Below are 18,519 nucleotides of genomic sequence, written 5' to 3'. Positions count from 1 at the left end.
TACAGACATATGTCTGGTCCTGTAAAAAGTCACCCGTAAAATGACCTTTTAAGTAATTGGTTGGCCGTTATGCCCTGCCCCAGTAATCCTGCGGTCTTGTGCTTTAAAAGGCTTTGCTACACGTGCAATAAACGGAGTTCTTGCTTGCTTGACTGTCTCCGGGATCAGGAGGCTGGGGAACGGGCGAGCGGTGCACTTACCTTTCTTCGGACCCAGTCCATCCTCGTTCAGGTGGACTAAGACCCTGCAAAACGTGGAATTTATTTTTCTATGTCTGGCTTACTTAACAGTGCAATGATCTTAAGTTCCATCCATTTTGCTGCAAATGTCAAGATCTCATTCTTTTTTCTGACTAATATTCCCTTGTGCGTATATATACCACATGTTCTTTAACCAGTCATCAGCTGATGCACATCTAGGTTGATTCCACGTCTCTGCTGTTGTGAATTGGGCTGCAATAACCATGCGACAGCAGGTATTCCTTTCACACGCTGACCTCATTTCCCTTGGATATATTCCCAGAAATGGAACAACTGGGTCACACGGTAGACCTATTTTTAGGTTTTTGAGGAATATTTATTATACTGATTTGCATTGCTACCAACAGTATGTTAGGGTTTTCTTTTCTCCACATCCTTGCCGGCATTTGTGATTTTTTGACCTTTGGATAATAGCTTGCTTTGGATTGGAGTGTTTAATCCATTTTATTTAAATAAACTCATTTATTTAAAGGACCGACTTCTGTCATTTTGCTGGGTTTCAGCCACAGCCTTACAGCTTTGGGGTCCGTACCAGCTTAACTTCTGTAACATGGAAACACTCTGCCTCTCTGCAGCTCCAAACCCACCCTCTTTCAGGCATCGATGGCACAAAGCCACATCTGGATGCATCGTGTGTCAAAAAACAGAACACAGAACAATATTTTTGGTATGTCAGTCTCTTCAATCATGTAGGAAACAAAAGTTAGTGCTAGCTTCCACAGTGCTCCACGGTGTGGACCTTTACCAGACATCTTATTTTTTTTTAAGGATTTATTTATTTATTTGAAAGGCAGAGAGGGGAAGGGGAGGCGGAGGGGGAGGGAGAGGAACAGAATCTTCAGTCCTCTAGTTTACTCTCCAAATAGCAGCAGAGGCTGGAACTGGGCTAGGCCACAGCCAGGAGCCAGGAGCTTCTGCCAGGTCTCCCACATTGGGCCATCTTCCGCAGCTTTTTCCCAGGCGCATTAGCAGGCAGCTGGATGGGAAATGGAGCAGCCGAGACTTGAACTGGTGCCCATATAGGATGCTGGTACTGCAGGCGGAGGCTTAACCTTCTACACCACAGCACCAGAGGTCTTATTTCTTCCCTCGGCTCTGAATTCCCATCTAGTGTTCCTTGGTTTGGCCTGAAGGATTCCCCTCTCTTAGGAAGGTCTGGTGATGACAAACTCCCTCAGCTTATATCTGGTGCAGTGGTTTAAATGTCCAAGACCCTCCAAACTTCGTGTCAACCTCAAAATTTCTCAGAAGTTTTTTGGTAAGAGGGGGGCGTTTAGGAGGTGATGAGGCCCATGGACGGGATAAGGGGCTCTCGGAAAGCTCTTAAAGGGTTCAGTGCACTTCCTCCACAGAGTCAGGACACCCCAGGAAGGCACTGTTTTTTCCTTAAGCTGACTTTTGGATTTTAAATTAAGCTGTAATACTTGCACATAAAGGGTACATGGCAACTTTTCAACAATTCTATGTAGCTGCAACTGACCATACTCGGCCACTAGCCTCTCCTTTTTTTAATCATTTCTTTGAGGAAGGCAGCATCTTAGAAGCAGATGCTGGATCTGCTGGTGCTTTGGTCTGAGATTTCTCAGCCTCCAGGACAGTGAGAAATAAATTTCTGTTCCTTTTCAATGACCCAGCTCAAGACATTTTGCTTTAGTAGCACAAAAGGACTGAGACATCCAGGAATATCTCACATTCTCCCGATGACTTGAAGGACAGTTTTGTGGGATAGATCTCTTGGCAGATGCATCTTTTGCCTTCCACACCTGGACCCTATTAACCCAGTTTCTGATGAGAAACTTGATGATGAATTTAGGGGGAAACAATGATCAAAGATACCTTACTCTTAGTTCTACAGAGGTTAACTATGCCCCTGATGGTGTCTTGCACAACAGAACATTCTGTTGTATTGTCATGATGCCAATGAAGTTGTACCATCATTTTGAGACCTATCATTCAGGGGTTAAAGGAAAGGGAATGGGTACTTTGAGTGCAGACTTTAGGACGTCTTCAAAAGCCAAAAGTTATTACATATTTTGGAACTAGAAGTGAAACGGCCAGTGAAACATCCTACACATTTTAATTTCTCAAAAAATAAATATCAGGGGCTGGCATCATGTCACAGGAAGCTACGCCTCCCCTTGTAATGACATCTGTCGCTCCCCCTCTTCGTGGAGGAGCAACACAGGACCCTGCGCTGTTCTTTCGTCTGCTCGGCCCTCCCCGGGTTTGCTGCTGGTTCTTCCCGGGTTGGCTACTATCCCTTCCACCTCCGTGGAAGGGCAGTTCCCCCTGGCCGCATTCCCCACTTCCGCAGGGGAGCAGCACACCGCCGGCTGGCTTTCTTCGGGGGCTGCACGGGTTCCCTTAGATGTTCCCCATAGATGTTCCTGGTGCATGCCGTCTCTCTCCTCCTTTATAGTCCTCCTCCGCCAATCCCAACTCGGCTGAGTACGCTGCTCTCCAATCAGGAGCAAGTCCTACAGTTAATTGGTTGAACTGGAGGCAGCTGTGCGGAAGCTGTTTACTTCTCTCCCAGCGCCATATTGTGGGAGAGCAGATGCATAGAATAAATCTTAATTCCAGTAACAGTATAGTCCGAATTGCTCCCCACAGACATCATCCCACACTGGAGTACTGGTTTGATTCCCAGAAGCCCCACGTCCCAAATATCTGGGCCCCTGCCACCCACCCCACATGGGAGACCTGGATGGAGATCTGTGCTCCTAGCTTTGGCTTGGGCCAACTCAAGCCATTGCAACAATTCGGTCTCTCTGTCATTCTCCCCTTTAATAAATAAATCAATCTTAAAAATACAGAAAGAAATATCAGTCTCTATCACCAAGCTACGCAAACAGCATCTGAGGTCCTCCATAGATTCTTGAGAAAACCACTGTGCACTATCTCCATCTGTGATGAGTCCACTTCCTGCTCTGACATCATAAGAAGCCAACCTTCTGTGATTCTGAATGCCTGAATAAGTCCCTGGCTGCGCCTAGATTTTTGTCCATTTGCCTAGGAAGCTCTTTGGTGGTAACCTGCAGGACTTGGACCAAGCCAGCTGTCATTCCCTTGTTTTGTTGTTGTTGTTGCGTTGTCTCTTTTGTGCATAGTTTATTGTGTTCTTTCTTCTATTTTGTTTATTTGGCACTCCCCCATTCATTTTCTTTCTGTCTTTTGTATTCATTTTCCTTGTCTAGTCCCTCATTTCTTTTTGATTCTTTCTTTGTCACTTCTTATATTTTTCTTATTTTTCAATGTTTTCATTCTCTAATTCTTGTTGTATGTCCCCATTTTTTTCATTTTTTTCTCATTTTTAATCATTATATTTATCTAGAATTGTCAGACTTACTGATTAGTATTATTAGTATAGTTAACATAGTATTGTGTTTCTTTGCAGTTTTCTTCATGTTTTGTGCTCTCCCTTTTTGAATTTTGATATTAGTCTTAATGATTAGCAGAGTGCAATTAGTAAAATTAGTATTATCTGTTGGTAATCGTAGCATAGTTAGCATTGTTCATTTCATTAGCTTCATAATTAGTCAGTGTAGTTGACTAATGTCACCAGTGTTGTGGAGAGAGTAGAGAGATGGGTATCAGCACAGTGGAAGGCCTCATGTCCTGCCTCGACCAGGTGAGGCTGGCCTACTATCTGGAGAGCAGGATCCCCACGGCTGGGAAAGTCATCAGCAGAGACCATGAGGACCCTTCCAGCTTCCGACAAGTGTGGGTAGAAGTGCACGTAAAGACGGGCTTGCCGTACCCTAATGTCTTAAGGCTGTTGCAGATAAAGCACACAGCAGACCGAGTGTATGTTTTCATAGACCTGGGGACAGGGGAGATGTCAAACAACACATGGCAGAGCATGGCCCCCTGCAGCAGGGAGAGGCCGTCTGAGGTGTAGTCAGACATCATCAGCTGTGCATTACTGCCGTAAGAAGTGCATTGTGCACAGAGACTTGAAACTGGAAAATTTACTCCCAGATGCTGGCCTGAACATTAAATTAACTGACTTTGACCTGAGCTGGACACATTTCATGGGACCCACAGGTATTGTACCCCAGAAGAATCTCTGGATGAGGAATTCAGTGGCTATAAAGCAGATATGTGGACTCTGGGGGTGGTCCTGTATGCTACAGTGACAGGGCCCTGCGCTTTGTTGGGTGCAGCCAGGGACTACATCCTGTCTGGAAGTCACCAGTTCCATCTTACACAAGCTCTCGACCAGCTATTAGAAAGGCTATAGACCTATGATCACAGGGAAAGGCCCACATTAGTAGACGTTATGGGCTAACAAAGGCTAAGCATGTGACAGAAAAACCTAAAACAAGTGAAATCATGTATTTGGAATTTCTGCTATCTCCCCAGGACCAGGAAATGTGAGGGTACCCAGCAGGCTTGGGTTTTCAGCTTGGCCATAAGGAAGGCTGCCTGACATCCAACCAGTGGCACAGCCCCCACATCCCTCGTGCTATGCTGGGAGAAATATCAGCAGAAACAAGAGAAATAATGAAGGTGGAACCTCTAGGATCTCCCAGGATCCCATGGTGTGAGAATGCCTGGCAGGCCTGGGCTTTCAGTTAAGCTGCAAAGAGCAATTCCTGACATCCAGTCCATGAGGCAGTGCCAGGCCCCCCACGCTGCAGAAGAGACCAGGGTGCAGCCCCTGAATCAGGCCAGTCCCTCCCCTCAGTGTCCTGATGCTCCCCAGAGCCTCTCTGGTCACTCAGACCTCAGGAAGAGTGCACATGAGCATGCCCTTCCCATCTCCCAACCATGGCTACTCAAAGAAGACCAATCATCAAGGCCAAATGCCCGCCACGGAGCTGCCACGACGGACTGTCCCATTCCTGGTGTGATGCGGAGGAGCACCTACTCCCAGGCCAGCTTCAACCCTCAGCAAGAAGACAAGGGAGTGGCTCCCAGGGAGCAGCAGAGCAAGAAAGTGTCCCACAAGGCAACCGGAGGCAGAAGGTGGGACCTCAGCCACTTCCTTGGAAAATAGCCAGGGCTACTGGGGGGTCAGCAGGAGGACGGTCAAGTTCCTCCTGTGGGGGTGTGGCATCCTGCCAGCCCCAGAGATAGGCCCTGGAGTACAGAGGAGAAAAATGGTGCCCATACCCTAAGTCAGAGGAAATCCTCAAGAGGAGGGACCCTCAAGCTGAGCTGCTGTGTTTTGTTGCATTTTATCTACCCTTTTGCCCATGACTGTCCTGAATAAGAGTCACAGGGAATGCACAGACGGGGTCCAGTGTGATGTTGGGGTGTATGTGTATAACACGCACGCCTGCTTGAGTTGGCTGGAATGTCGATCACCACAGAACGAGAAACGCTGGATCTTACTTCTATGGAAAAGCAAAATGTTGCTCTCACAGAAGCAGAGAACAGAATGGTGGTTCCCACAGGCTGGGGGAAGGGTAGGGAGAGGAATGGAGAGGCTCACAGCCTGCAAAGTTTAACACGCACAGGAGAGACAGGCTCTGAGCTCTGCTGCACAGCAGGGAACTCCTCGTCTATAGCCATGCGCCTTTCAGAAGTGCATGTCCAATGTCCCCCCTCCTCGTCAATGGAGAACAAGAAGACTCCAAGGGCCATGGACCCTGACATCGTGGAGCACAGGACTGGCCCAGGATGGACTCAAACAGCTGCAGGTAGAGCCATGCAAGAAGTCCACATGGCTGTGTGCCCAGCAGGCCTGGCCAGAGGCCCTGGCTCAGCAGAGAACAGAAATGGGCCAAGTTTAAGGGCTTTGCTATAGGGCATTCAGGTCAACAGGGCACCTGGCAGCACCCTGGCCTGCCAAAGCCCCCTGGGCAAAGCAGGGGTGAGCTAAAAAAAAAGGCTGGAGGCTACCTGGACAGCAGAGGAGAGGATGCCTCTGGCTGCACCTGGGGAGGCTGCGGAGATGAGACCCTTCCCTCGCCCCTGCTCCTCTCTCTTCCATGTTCAGGGCAAGGGGAGATCTTAAGTGACAGTGACTGACTGGGGTTTGAGTCACTCCAAAGGCAGCACTTGGCCCCGCCCCCAAGGGCCCTCTGAAAGCCACATATTTCAGCAATATGTGGGGTTCATGTAGATAGCAAGTTCTTAATAGAATCTGGGAAGATGTTCTTTGGCAGAAAATGATTTCATAGACATTTTTCATTATGATAGATGTGGTATTACAGCCGTTATAAAAAATTTCAAGCTGTGTTGCAGCTTTGTCACTAGTGTTATAAATCACTCACTCGTATATTAAAGTCTGCAGAAAGCAACCACGGGGAGGGGAAGAGCGCCCTCACCTCCTGTTTACAGACTAGGTGTGATTTGGCGTTATCCTTAAAGGTTCAAGGCAGCCGTGAGAATCCGTATTCTCAGTGCTTACGTGGGGATCAGGAGATCGCATTCCATTACCGCCAAGATGCGAGAAGTCCCGCCGTGAGTTGACATTCTCTGTTGTAAATTCTGATGTGCAGGTAAAGGAAGGCCATGCCTCCAGGACACGGAGAACCGAGCAGCCCACTGCCACTGACAAGACAAATGAGGGAAGCAATTAACTGAGAAATAATAAATTACAGGGACTGGCCCTGTGGCGCAGCAGGTTAAAGCCACAGCCTAGAGCGCTGGCATCCCATAGGACGCTGGTTTGAGTCCTGGTTCCTCCACTTCCAATCCAGCTCCCTGCTAATGTGCTTGGGAAAGCAGAGAATGGCCCAAGCGGTTGAGCCCCTGCACCCATGTGGGAGACTCAGAGGAAGCTCCTGGCTCCTGGCTTTAGCCTGGAACAGCCAAGTCAGTATGGCCATTTGGGGAGTGAACCAGCAGATAGAAAATCTCTCTCTCTCTCTCTCTCTCTCCCCTTCTCTCTTTAACTCGTTCAAATACACAAAATGAATCTTTTAAAATAAATAAATGATATGTATTAGAAGGAATTGAGTGCTATGTGGTTCATTTTATACACATGGGAGTGTGTGTGTGTTAGTCTAGTTCCCTCTCTGCCTCTGTAGGCAATCAAATGTATAACTCTATGCTATGCTTTCGGCATGGGGTATTCCATATGGAGAGCTGCCCTCTCTCTTTAAACTACACTGGGCTTTAAATAATTAAAACACAATCCCAGCTGGCGCCGCGGCTCACTAAGCTAATCCGTCCGCCTAGTGGCGCCGGCACACCAGGTTCTAGTCCCGGTCGGGGCGCCGGATTCTGTCCCGGTTATCCCTCTTCCAGGCCAGCTCTCTGCTGTGGCCAGGGAGTGCAGTGGAGGATGGCCCAAGTGCTTGGGCCCTGCACCCCATGGGAGACCAGGAAAAGCACCTGGCTCCTGCCATCGGATCAGCGCTGTGCGCCGGCCGCAGCGCGCTGGCCACAGCGGCCATTGGAGGGTGAACCAACGGCAAAGGAAGACCTTTCTCTCTGTCTCTCTCTCTCACTGTCCACTCTGCCTGTCAAAAAATAAATAAATAAATAAAAATAAATAAATAAATAAACACAATCCCATAAAAAGGCAGTGAGAGACAAGGGTAGATCATGATGCTACACACTCCCTTTTTTCTCTATCAAAAGCTCATATCATTTTTAAGTAGAACATACTGTTTTTTATCACAGTGATTGGACAAGGAGTTGCTCCTGGGTGTGGGGTGGGGTGAACACTAAGGAATCCGCTCCCCCCCCCACAAGTCTGCAGCCAGGCCTCTAAGTCACTGACTCTCAGCTGGGAGTTAGGGCACCTTCCAGGGTACATGGGCAATGGCTGGAGACATTTTGGTTGTCAGAACTATAAAGGGTGCTACTGGCATGCAATGGACAGAGGCCATGGATGCTGGTGAACACCCTACAATGCACAGAATGGCACCCCCACCCCAGCAAAGACTTACCCAGCCCCCACTGTCCACAGTGCTGAGGAACCCTGGTCTAGAGGGAAGCAGGCAAATCCTCCAGCCAAGAAAGTAATGAGCGTTTTTATCGGTCATGTAAGTGATTGTAAGCACAGAGCGAATTCTGATTCCAAGCTCTTATTAACTAGCTGGGATGTGATTTTCTTCAAGTGACGCAAGAACTTCATGTTTCTAAATACACAACGTGGGCACAGCTCACTTTAGTCAGTGAAGTCCTGCAGATTTCGGTAGCAAACACTGCAGTGACTACTGCTCAGGACCAGTGGTTGAGTGGTTATAACCTACCAGGGGAATGCACCTTGCTGGGATGGAGCCGGGCTCAGCCAGTCTGAACTGTCCCAGGAAGTTCTCCATAGCTGTGTTGCAGGGGAGACTGGGGAGTGCAGAGGAAGGGGGGGGGGGGCAAAGACCATGACAGACTGAATCCTGCCTCCCACTTACTCCTCACAACCCCCAAATTGGATTGTGCTTTATACAGTTTGCACCAAGGAAAATATGTCCATGCCTCATTCCTAGTTAAAAAAAAAAAAAAAAAAAGAGTTGGAATTCGGACCTGGTCCATCTGAATGTAAATCCCATTTTTTTCTACGTTTGTCACACCACAGAACACAACAGGGATTCATTTTTAACAAATTTCCTAAGATTCAACATGGTTACCAAGTCCACAGGGAGTCGATGCTACATGAGAAAATGTCCATTAACTGTCGATTGTACTTGAGAGTCCCCAAACGTGCAGGTGCAAACACTCACGGAGAGAACACAAAACTGGGTGGGGTGGGGGGAGGGGCCGGTCCCGCAAGCTGCTCTCCTAGACCCCGCCCCCAAACACGGAGGCTCCATCTGCACTAGACTCGGTGGAAGGACTCAGTGATTCACCCCAGGGCACTCTCTCCTTGTCTAACATGTACTATGCTGCTCTCCAGCCAGATTTAGAAGACAGAGTTTGAAAGTTGCCTGCATTATTTAAATCACAACTCCACTAACAATCTCCCATCTGGTATTTTGATTCATTAGGTTAATCATCAATGGTTCTCATTCCTGAATGTGCCTCACAGGGAACAAAAGATGTAAGGTCCCTTTATATGATTTTTGGGCTAGTAGTTAAGATGCAGATTGAGATGCCAGCATCTCATTTCCGAGTGCCTGGGTTCAAGTCCTGGCTCCTGGTTTCAGCTTCCTGTTGACGGGTCCCTGAGAGGCAACAAGTGATGTCTCAAGTACTTGGGGCCCTGTTACACAGAGTGAAGATGCAGATTAAGTTGCAGGCCCCTGGCTTCAGCCGGCAGTCTTGCCTGTTGCAGGCATTTGAAAAATGAACCCATGAATGAGCTTGCGCTCTCTCTTGCTCTCTCTCTCTCTCTCTCTCTCTCTGTGTGTGTGTGTGTGTGTGAGAGAGAGAGAGAGAGAGAGAAAGAGAGAGAGAGAGACTAAAGCCATTACCTCCTGCCTCCTGGGATCTGCGTTATCAGGGAACTAAAATCAAGAGGAGACCCAGGACTTGAAACCAAGCACTCGGACACAAGACGTGGGGACCCCAAGTGGTGTCTCCACCACCGCAGGAATGCCCTCCCCCCAAAATCTGATTTGAAATAAAGCAAGTTTTTCAAGTGCTCCTCACGTCACCTCAAACCACACTCCCCGAGAAGCAGTGCTAACCGCTGCTGCTAACCCTTCAGGTCCCAGTGAGGGCCTCAGAGCCTGCCTCCTCCTGTCTTGTCACAGAACATCATTTTGCAGCTTCTCTTAGCTGTTCAGTCGGAAGGAGACAAAGCCAGAGTTGCCGGGAGAAGGAAGCACCTGGGAGACCCACATACACACACACACACACACACACACACACGCATAGGCAGGAAACGTTAGCTCCTGCCGCCAAGGGAAGGTAATCTGAGTCCTTCGGCTTCCTTTTCCCTAGCTTCTCCTTTGAGCCGTCCCCGATGGCTACACGATATTCTAATGCCACCGTAACTGCCTGGCTGGGTTTTAGCTGTTTGCACACTTGGATTTTCTGCTTTAATAACTAGAACACAAAAATCTTAGTTAAGTTCGGTCATAAGACTTGAATAAAATGAATCATTTAATCAGGGAGAAGATTCCCCAGCTGGAGTAAACAAGCAGGTTTTAAACATTTCTATATATCCAGGGTTTCAGGATACTCTCAAAGGAGACGTGTATAGAAATGATAAATATTTAAAGTGATCCCGTGCCTTTGGGGCTTAGAGAAGCTCAACTCTAGTGAATGCATGTAAAGCACAAAAATAAATGAGGCTTAATTGCATTAGAACACCTGCATAATTGATCATTTCAACACCGCTGCCTTCTAAACTCATGATGTCTGAGGCTACCAGACCACGTTGTGGGAGAGAAATGATCAAGCCCACTAGGTCCATCCAGCCCATCAAGTATTTCTGCTGATTTTCCTGTTTGTTTGGCTTTGGGTTGGCTGTTGGTTTCTGCCTCCCCTTCCTTACTGAGACCACTGACAATGAGTCTGCGTTTCCTGGAGCCTCCGGCAGGCTGGGGTGGCTGGTGCTGCTGCTTGGTGGCCAGTAGAAGGGGAGAGGATACGGCAACACACCAAGGACCTCTTAAGTGGGGTCCCACATCGTAAGAATAAACAGTCCCACCCAAGGCAGAGCTTGAACTTGGGAGTAGAGAGAGGGACTGTGTTTCAAATCCACACCATCTCTAAGTTGGTTTCATGCTCCTTAGGCTTCAGGAGCTGTAAGCCAGAGATCAAAACCCTCTTGTAAGCTGCCTCTGAATAATGCAGCGAACGGCATCCTGAAGCTAAGGTGGATGATTACACTAAGCAGCAGCAGTATTAACACTGGAGACTCTTTTCCCAGGAAAAGCTCATTTCTTGCAGTGAATTTTCACAATGTGCATCGGGCTCTTTAATACCACCTAATTGATAGATCTCAATTACAAAGAAATAAAAAAGTAAGTGCTGCTACCTACAAGCTGCAGACCACGAGTGCATCCTGGAAATCTTAGCATTGGTGGGGGTCCAACCTTTGGCTCAAATGAGATATTTCACTTATCTACCCAGAAAATGATTAAAAATAAACCAGAAATATGATGAGAGAATTACGGCCAGGGCTAGCACACATAGAGTGGGTTTTAAATAAAGCATGAATTATTTTCAGCTATGGAGACCTATTCAGGGGAAGGGGAGAGCCAAGCGGACCAAACAACAAAAATAAAAAAACCTCTGCCTGAAGACCCCACGTTCTCTCTGAACTCCAAGCCTTCTATTGTGAGAGTTCATCAATATTTAATTTCCTTGCTTCTCTTATCTTCCACTTCCCACACGCCGGCATTCTGTTCAGCTGAGTGGCACTGTGTGTCTAGACACTGATAAAAGCTGGTAGACTCACACTAACACGGACCCATTGCTCTGTGCTGTTCAGGAGGCATGCACCAAGTGCCTACTCCGTGCCAGGCTCCGCAGACATGAAGATGAGGAAGACCCAACTCCAAGCGATCATTAGGAATCCAGCTCTGAGCCAGTCCAGGTCCCATCTGTCCCCTTTACAACTCTGGGACAGTGAGTGTCTCCTCACAGTTGTAAAAGGGGGATAATGACAATACTGCCGTTTTCATGGAATTAAGTGGCTATTACAAGAGCCAACGCATATGAAATAGTTGGAACAGTGATTGACATGGACAGTCAGGGCTGTAGGATGCTGGCCTCACTGCTTCTTTTTCTAAGAGGCCTGAGACTCCTAGAGAGCAAGAGCAGTAAGTCCCACCCCACAAGACAGATGTGACGGTGCCGATAGCCCAGGAGCTTTGAGAGAGCTGATGACGACCTGAAGAGAGGGACGTCTGGCTGGATTAAGGGAGGATTTTCAATAAGAAGTGAGACCTAATTAATCCCCACTTCTCCTTTAAGAATGGGGCTTTTCTGGACAGCACAACCCTTTCCCCAAGGCTGAAGCTCAGAATCATATTTGCGTGAGACGAGGTCATCCCTGCCCCAGCCTCACCCAAGTGTAGAATGTGTCTTCAGGCTCCAAGTTCTCACAAGCATCACTCACCAACAGCAGGCAAGATTACGGAAATGGCTGCAAGACTGCAAGGGGTGAAATCCCAGGTTTGCCACAAAATACTAGACAAGTTACTTAACCTTGTGATTTCTGCATTTCCTTACAGGTAAACTAGGGACCACACGGTACCTGCATCGAGCTGGTTATAAGGACTACGTAAGTGAAATGTAAAGCAAAGAGAGTGTCTGGCATATTCCAGCACTAGACCATGTAACCAGAGATGGTGACCATTGCTACCTGTTGTTTTGGTAACAATCTCCTGTGGCAATCTTACCCTCTAGAAACTTGATGACCACCTCAAATCCTTTTTCGCCAACAGCTGCAGGAGTTATAATGGGCATGCAATTATTTGCAAATATTTAAATAAAATCTGTTAATTTGTGCCATGTGTTGATTTGTGACATATGTATACTCATAAAACCATCGTCACAGTAGAATCAACATTTCCTTTGTAGTCCCTATCACAAGTCACTCTCTTCCTTCCCCAAATCCTGTGAAACAAAAAATCTGTTTTTTCATGATAGGTTAGCTTGCATTTTATAGAAATTTATGCAAACAGTATCATCCAGGATATACTCCTTTATTTTGGGCTGGTTTCTTTCACTCAGTCTGTTTTGATTCATTCATGTTGTAGCATAAAGTAACGGTCATTCTCTGTCATTGATGAGTATTATTTCATTATATAGATTAAAACAGACTAACTATTCGCATGTTCATAGACACTTGAGTTATCTTCAGCAGGTTGGTGGTTCACTACAGAAAATGAGCTGTTGTACATGGAACTGCTCTTAGCGATCATGCCCAAGTCTCTGTGACACAGGGCTTCACTTATTTTGGCCAAGTGGCTAAAAATGGCATGTGTACATTGAGTTTAACAAAACTCCTGATCTGTTTTTCCAATGATTATGCCATCTTACACTCCCTCCAGCCGTGTGTGAGAGTCTCAGTTTCTCTACATTCACACCAATCCTACACTTTTTCCTCTGTAATTGTTACCTATTCTAATAAATGTGCAGTGGTATCTCAAGAGTTTTATTTTGCATTTTCCTATTGACTAATGAAGCTAAGCATCTTGTCATAAAACATAATTACCACAAATGATGAGTATAAACTGTACTATGCTAATACCAGCCAAAAGAAAACTGGAACAACTATATTAATGCTAGGAAATGTTCAATGAAAAACATTTTACAAAATTCAATTAGGTCAAGTGGGTTCATAGTGGTGCTCAAATCTTTATACCCTTACTGATTTTCTGTCAACATATCCTAATAATTACTAAATAATATTTGATTATACTCGTGGATGTATTCATTCTTTCTGTTTTGCAATTTTGTCAGTTTCTGTTATTAATAGAGCAAATGTCTAGGATTGTTATGTCCTCTTAAATAATTGATTCTTTAGCCACTAGAAAATTATCTTTCTTTCTTCTTTTCTTCCTAATAGTATTCTTTGGCCTAAGATTTACTTTTCTACTGAAAGCTAAAAAGAGAATACAGAACACAGAAAGATTTTTATCCAATCTGACCATCTCTGCCTTTTAATTGTGAATATTTAGACCATTTACATTTAATGTGATATTTGATATTGTTAGAATTAAATTATCGGGGCTGGGACTGAGGCTCAGTGGGTTAAGCAGCCATCTGCAGGGCCAGCATTCCATATGGGCTCATGTCTTGGCTGCTCCATTTCCAATCCAATTCCCTGATAATGCACCCGGAAAAGCAGCAAAGGATGGCCCAAGTCCTGTGGCCCCTGTACCCATGTTGGAGACCCAAAAGAAGCTTCCGGCTCCTGGCTTCAATCTGGCCTAACCCTGGCCATTGTGGCCATTTGGAGAGAGAACCAGTGGATTCTCTCTCTTTCTCTCTCTCCCCGTCTCTCCCTCCCCTCCCCTTCTCTTCATTCCCTCTCTCCTTCCCCTCCCCTCCCTTCCACTCCCTTCCCCTCCCCTTTTCTTCTCTCTCACTCTTTCTTTCTCTCCCTCCCCTTCTCTCTCTCTCTCAAATAAATACATAAATATATCAAAAAATAGAAAATAATACTACATGGATTAAGGCAGTACAGAGTAAAAATAGAAAGAGAAGAAAATTAGATAAACTTTTAAAAAGAACTAAATCTAACATCTTGCTGTTTGTTTTCTACTTTTTCCACCTCTTCTTTGTTTTCTTGACCTCTTTTTTGTCTTCTTTTGGATTCATCAAATATTTCATTTGCTTTATTTCCATCTCCTTTGTTGTTTTATTGACTATAATTCTTTGTTCTATTGTCTTGGTGGTTTCTTTAGGATTTATAGTATACATTCTTCTCACAGACCACCTCCAAATGATATTACACCATGTGATGTACAGGATGGGAAGTTTATAATAGGAAACTCCCAGTCTTTGGAATATGGCCATTGCACATTTAGCTATGCATATTTTATAAAACCAACACTACATGATTACTATTTTGATTTCAACAGCCAATTGTAGTTTTAAAATACATTTAAATAACAAGAAGACAATCTTAAGTATCCCTGCATGTTGCTACCATTTCTGGTGCTCTTCATTCTTTTGTGTACATCCATATTTTCTTCTGTTATTATTTCCCCCCAACTAATGAATTTGTTTTTGTATTTCTTATAGTCTTCTAAAAACAAATCCTCTCATCTTTTGTGTGTCTGAAAAAGTCTTTTTTTTAAGGATTTTTCTCTAGGTATAGAATTTGAGATTGACAGATTCTACCTTCAGGACTTTAGTAATATTTCTGCACTTTATTCTTATTGTATCATTCTGCAGGAATCAATTGTCATCCCTATATTTATTCCTCTATACATCATGCTCTTTTTTCTCTGGTTGCTTCTAAGGTTTTGTTTTGTTTTTTGTTTGTTTGTTTGTTTTTACCAATAGTTCTTGGCAATTTGATTGCGATGTATTTTGGTATAGTTTTCTTCATGTTTCTTGTGTTTTGGGTTTGTTGAAATTCTTGGATTTGTGTGTCTATAGTTTTTACCAGTTTTCAGTCATCATTACTCAACTTTCTCCGTCTACTTCTGCCTCCTTCTCCAATTACATACATATTAGGCTGTGTGAAGTTGTTCCACGGTTCCCTTATACTGTTAATTTTTTTAAATTCTCGTTTCTCTTTGTGTTAACTTTTGTGTAATTTCTACATCTTCGAGTTCACTACTTTCATCTCGTATGGTAGAATTATACCTCTAGAAGTTATATTTGGATCTTTTCTTCGACAGCACATCACAACTATAAAAACTATTTTAATATATATTTTTCTTTTCATCCTAACATTTGTCAGTTCTGAGTCACTTTTGGTTGATTAGATTTCATTTGGGGTCATAGTTGCCTGCTTCTTTGCATACCTGGTAATTTTGTATTGCATGAAAATATCATGAATATTACATTGGGGAATGCTGGAAGAAAAAAATATCTGAAGCATGGGAACAGTTTGATCCTTTCAGGTCTGGCAGGTGGGACTTGTTAGGAGACATCAGAGCAGTGGTCATCCTTGGGATGATTATCTCCCACTACTGGAGGAAGACCCTTCTGTGTACTTTACCCAATGCCCACGGAAGTGTGAGGCTTTCCAGTCTCACCTGTGAGAAACAAAAGCACCACATTTGGCCTCACATAAGTTCCAGGTATGCTGGTCTCTAACTTTGGGGGTTTCTTTCCCCAGCCTTCAGTAACTTCCTCATATGCACGTGCCCATCGGCATTCCCCTGAGTTCCATCTGGATTCCCCCTCTTTGGAGAATGGTCTGAAAACCGGTAGTGAACAGGTAAGTGTAGGGCTCATCTTTTTTGCTTCCCATCTTCCAGGGGTCACTGTCCTTCAAAATCTGATCTGCCGTGTATTAAAAGTCCACAGTTGGGGCTGGTGCTGTGGTGTAGCAGGTAAAACCACCACCTGCAGTGTTGGCACCCCATATGGGCGCCAGTTCAAGTCCCGGCTGCTCCACTTCTGATCCAGCTTTCTGCTATGGCCCAGGAAAGCAGTGGAAGATGGCCGAAGTGCTTGGGCCCCTGCAGCCATGTGGAAGACCCAGAAAAATCTCTAGGCTCCTGGCTTTGGATCAGTGCAGCTCAGGCCATTGTGGCCAACTGGAGAGTGAACCAGCAGATGGAAGACCTTTCTCTCTTTCTGTAACTCTGGCTTTCAAATAAATAAATAAATCTTCAAAAAAAAAAGTCTACTGTTTTATATGCTCCTTTTAGGGGTGGGTGTTCCAAGCAGGTATCATCTAAATTTAAAGAGAATGTTCCTATCTCAACTTTTATCCATGCTATTCTTGTTTCTAATAAGGGCTACTTATTACCCCCCCACCGCCCCATCAACTGCACTCTCTGCTTTGGTCACTTATGTTCTACCATCCTCTGTCTCTCTGAATTGACTCAAGAAATACGATGGCCTTAGAAGCAGGAATATGCAGATTTAATAACTGGCTATTGCACTTAATACATTCAATCTGTAAATTGAAGTAACGAAACCCACCTCATGAGACTATCATAAAGATTAGACACTGTCACGGGTAAAGCAACTTCTCCGGTGACTGATAAACAGCAGAGAGTAGGTAAATTGTGGGTGTTGTTACTGCTACTAGACGTCTTGTTCTGGCTCAGTCTCTCTCCCTCCTCTTCCCTGCCTCCACCTTCCTTACTCCGGATCTGTTCTTCCCTCATGTTGCTCGACTGTGGGCGCAGTGACAAATTATGCTGTAAGTTAAGTCTTGGGCCTCTGACGGCTGACTCATGCCATCCAGAGCCTGTGGAGTGGGAATAAATCCCAATCCAGAAATATCGGGGTGTGTGGGTGGTTTCTGCAGGAAGCACTGACAAGCACCCGTAAAATATTTTACTTTTTCTTAGACAAGCCTCAGCCACTTACTTTTTAGAAGATTTAAAGTCCCTGTGCATGTAACAAAAGATCAGCTAGACCTGGGTCACCACTTAGGATTGCTCAGCTTGCTCTTCACACAACTCCAGGGGACTCCTATCAACACCACAGACTGTGCATTTGTAGAGCTGTGACAAGTTCCCAACAGGTGGCAGCAAAGTATACTCACATGGGACATCAGCTGGAATTCTGATAAGTAGGTTGTTGCTACAGAAAAGTTAGAAGTGGTTGAAATAGGTCAAATGAGTATTCCAACTACTCCTCAGTGGACAAAACAGTCACCTGTTCAGTAAAAGCCAAATTAGCTTCCTTGTCTGGGAATGTTTTTCATCCCTGTGAAGTTTACCACATATCAAGTAGCAGTAAACCACAGTGGCAAAAAAAAAAAAAAAAAAAAAAAAAAAAAAAAGCCACAACCCACAACCTCCAGTGCTGGCATCTGGCATCCCACATGGGTACCCATTCAAGTCCTGGCTGCTCTACTTCCAATCCAGATCCCTGCTAATGTATCTGGGAAAGCAGCAGAGGATGGCCCAGGTGCTTGGACCCCTGCACCCATGTGGGAGACCCCGAAGAAGCTCCTGGCTCCTGGCTTCGGCCTGGCCTCGCTACAGTCGTTGTGGCCATTTGGGAATGAATCAGCAGATGTAAGGTCTCTCTCTCTCTCTCCCCACCTCTCCCCTCCATAAGATTGATCTCTCTCTGTCTCCCCCCTTTCTCTCTGTAACTCTGCCTTTCAAATAAATAAATCTTAAAAGAAAATCATATAATCGAAAATGAATCTTGATGAAGAATGGGATGGGAGAAGGAGTGGGAGATGGGATGGTTGTGGGTAGCAGGGAGGTTATGGGGGGGAAAAGCCACTATAATCCAGAAGTTGTACTTTGGAAATTTATGTTTATTAAATAAAAATTTAAAAAAAGAACATCATAGGCATTTGTTTTTGTTAAAATTATAGCCCAATGCCACTCCCACTATTTATATGCAGTACTACCTTGGGTAATTATTCAACCCTCTGAAGATTCTCATCTGTAAAATGACAGTAAATCCATCTGCTTGCATGGAGTTTAGATGAGGTTGGCCTGTGATAATATATGTAAAGTTACCTGTTTCTAGTATAAGCCCAGTAAACTGGAACTCATATCAGTATCATTACCATTACTATCATCATCGTCGACAGTATGTTGTTGCTAGCGGCCATAATACTTCTAACATTAAAAGTCTTCTAGAACAACAGTGTCCCATGGTGTATGTCTATGGCCACGCCACCCTGACTGCACCAGATCGCGTCTGAAAGATGCTGTATATTTGCTGTCTAATATGTAACCACTGGGGCCAGCCCTGTGGCGTAGTGGGCTAAGCCTCAGCCTGCGATGCCGGCATCCCACATGGGCTCTGGTTCAAGTCCCAGCTGCTCATGTTCCGATTCAGCTCTCTGCTATAGCCT

At 45.3% G+C, this 18,519-nt stretch overlaps 1 long non-coding RNA gene across 1 annotated transcript in view; it reads right to left on the bottom strand.

Moving 5' to 3' along the window:
* Positions 1-5,870: 5,870 nt before the first annotated feature.
* LOC138844268 (uncharacterized) overlaps positions 5,871-18,519 on the bottom strand; it is a 46,059-nt gene continuing 33,410 nt past the window's right edge. The window contains exon 4 of the long non-coding RNA XR_011379819.1: positions 5,871-6,764. This is a non-coding gene — a long non-coding RNA (uncharacterized lncRNA). The remainder of the gene's footprint in view (positions 6,765-18,519) is intronic.

Source organism: Oryctolagus cuniculus, chromosome 11, assembly GCF_964237555.1.
Source record: "Oryctolagus cuniculus chromosome 11, mOryCun1.1, whole genome shotgun sequence".
NCBI classification, from domain to species: domain Eukaryota; kingdom Metazoa; phylum Chordata; class Mammalia; order Lagomorpha; family Leporidae; genus Oryctolagus; species Oryctolagus cuniculus.
Note: the sequence above shows the minus strand (reverse complement) of the source record. Positions and strands in the feature narration are given on the sequence as shown.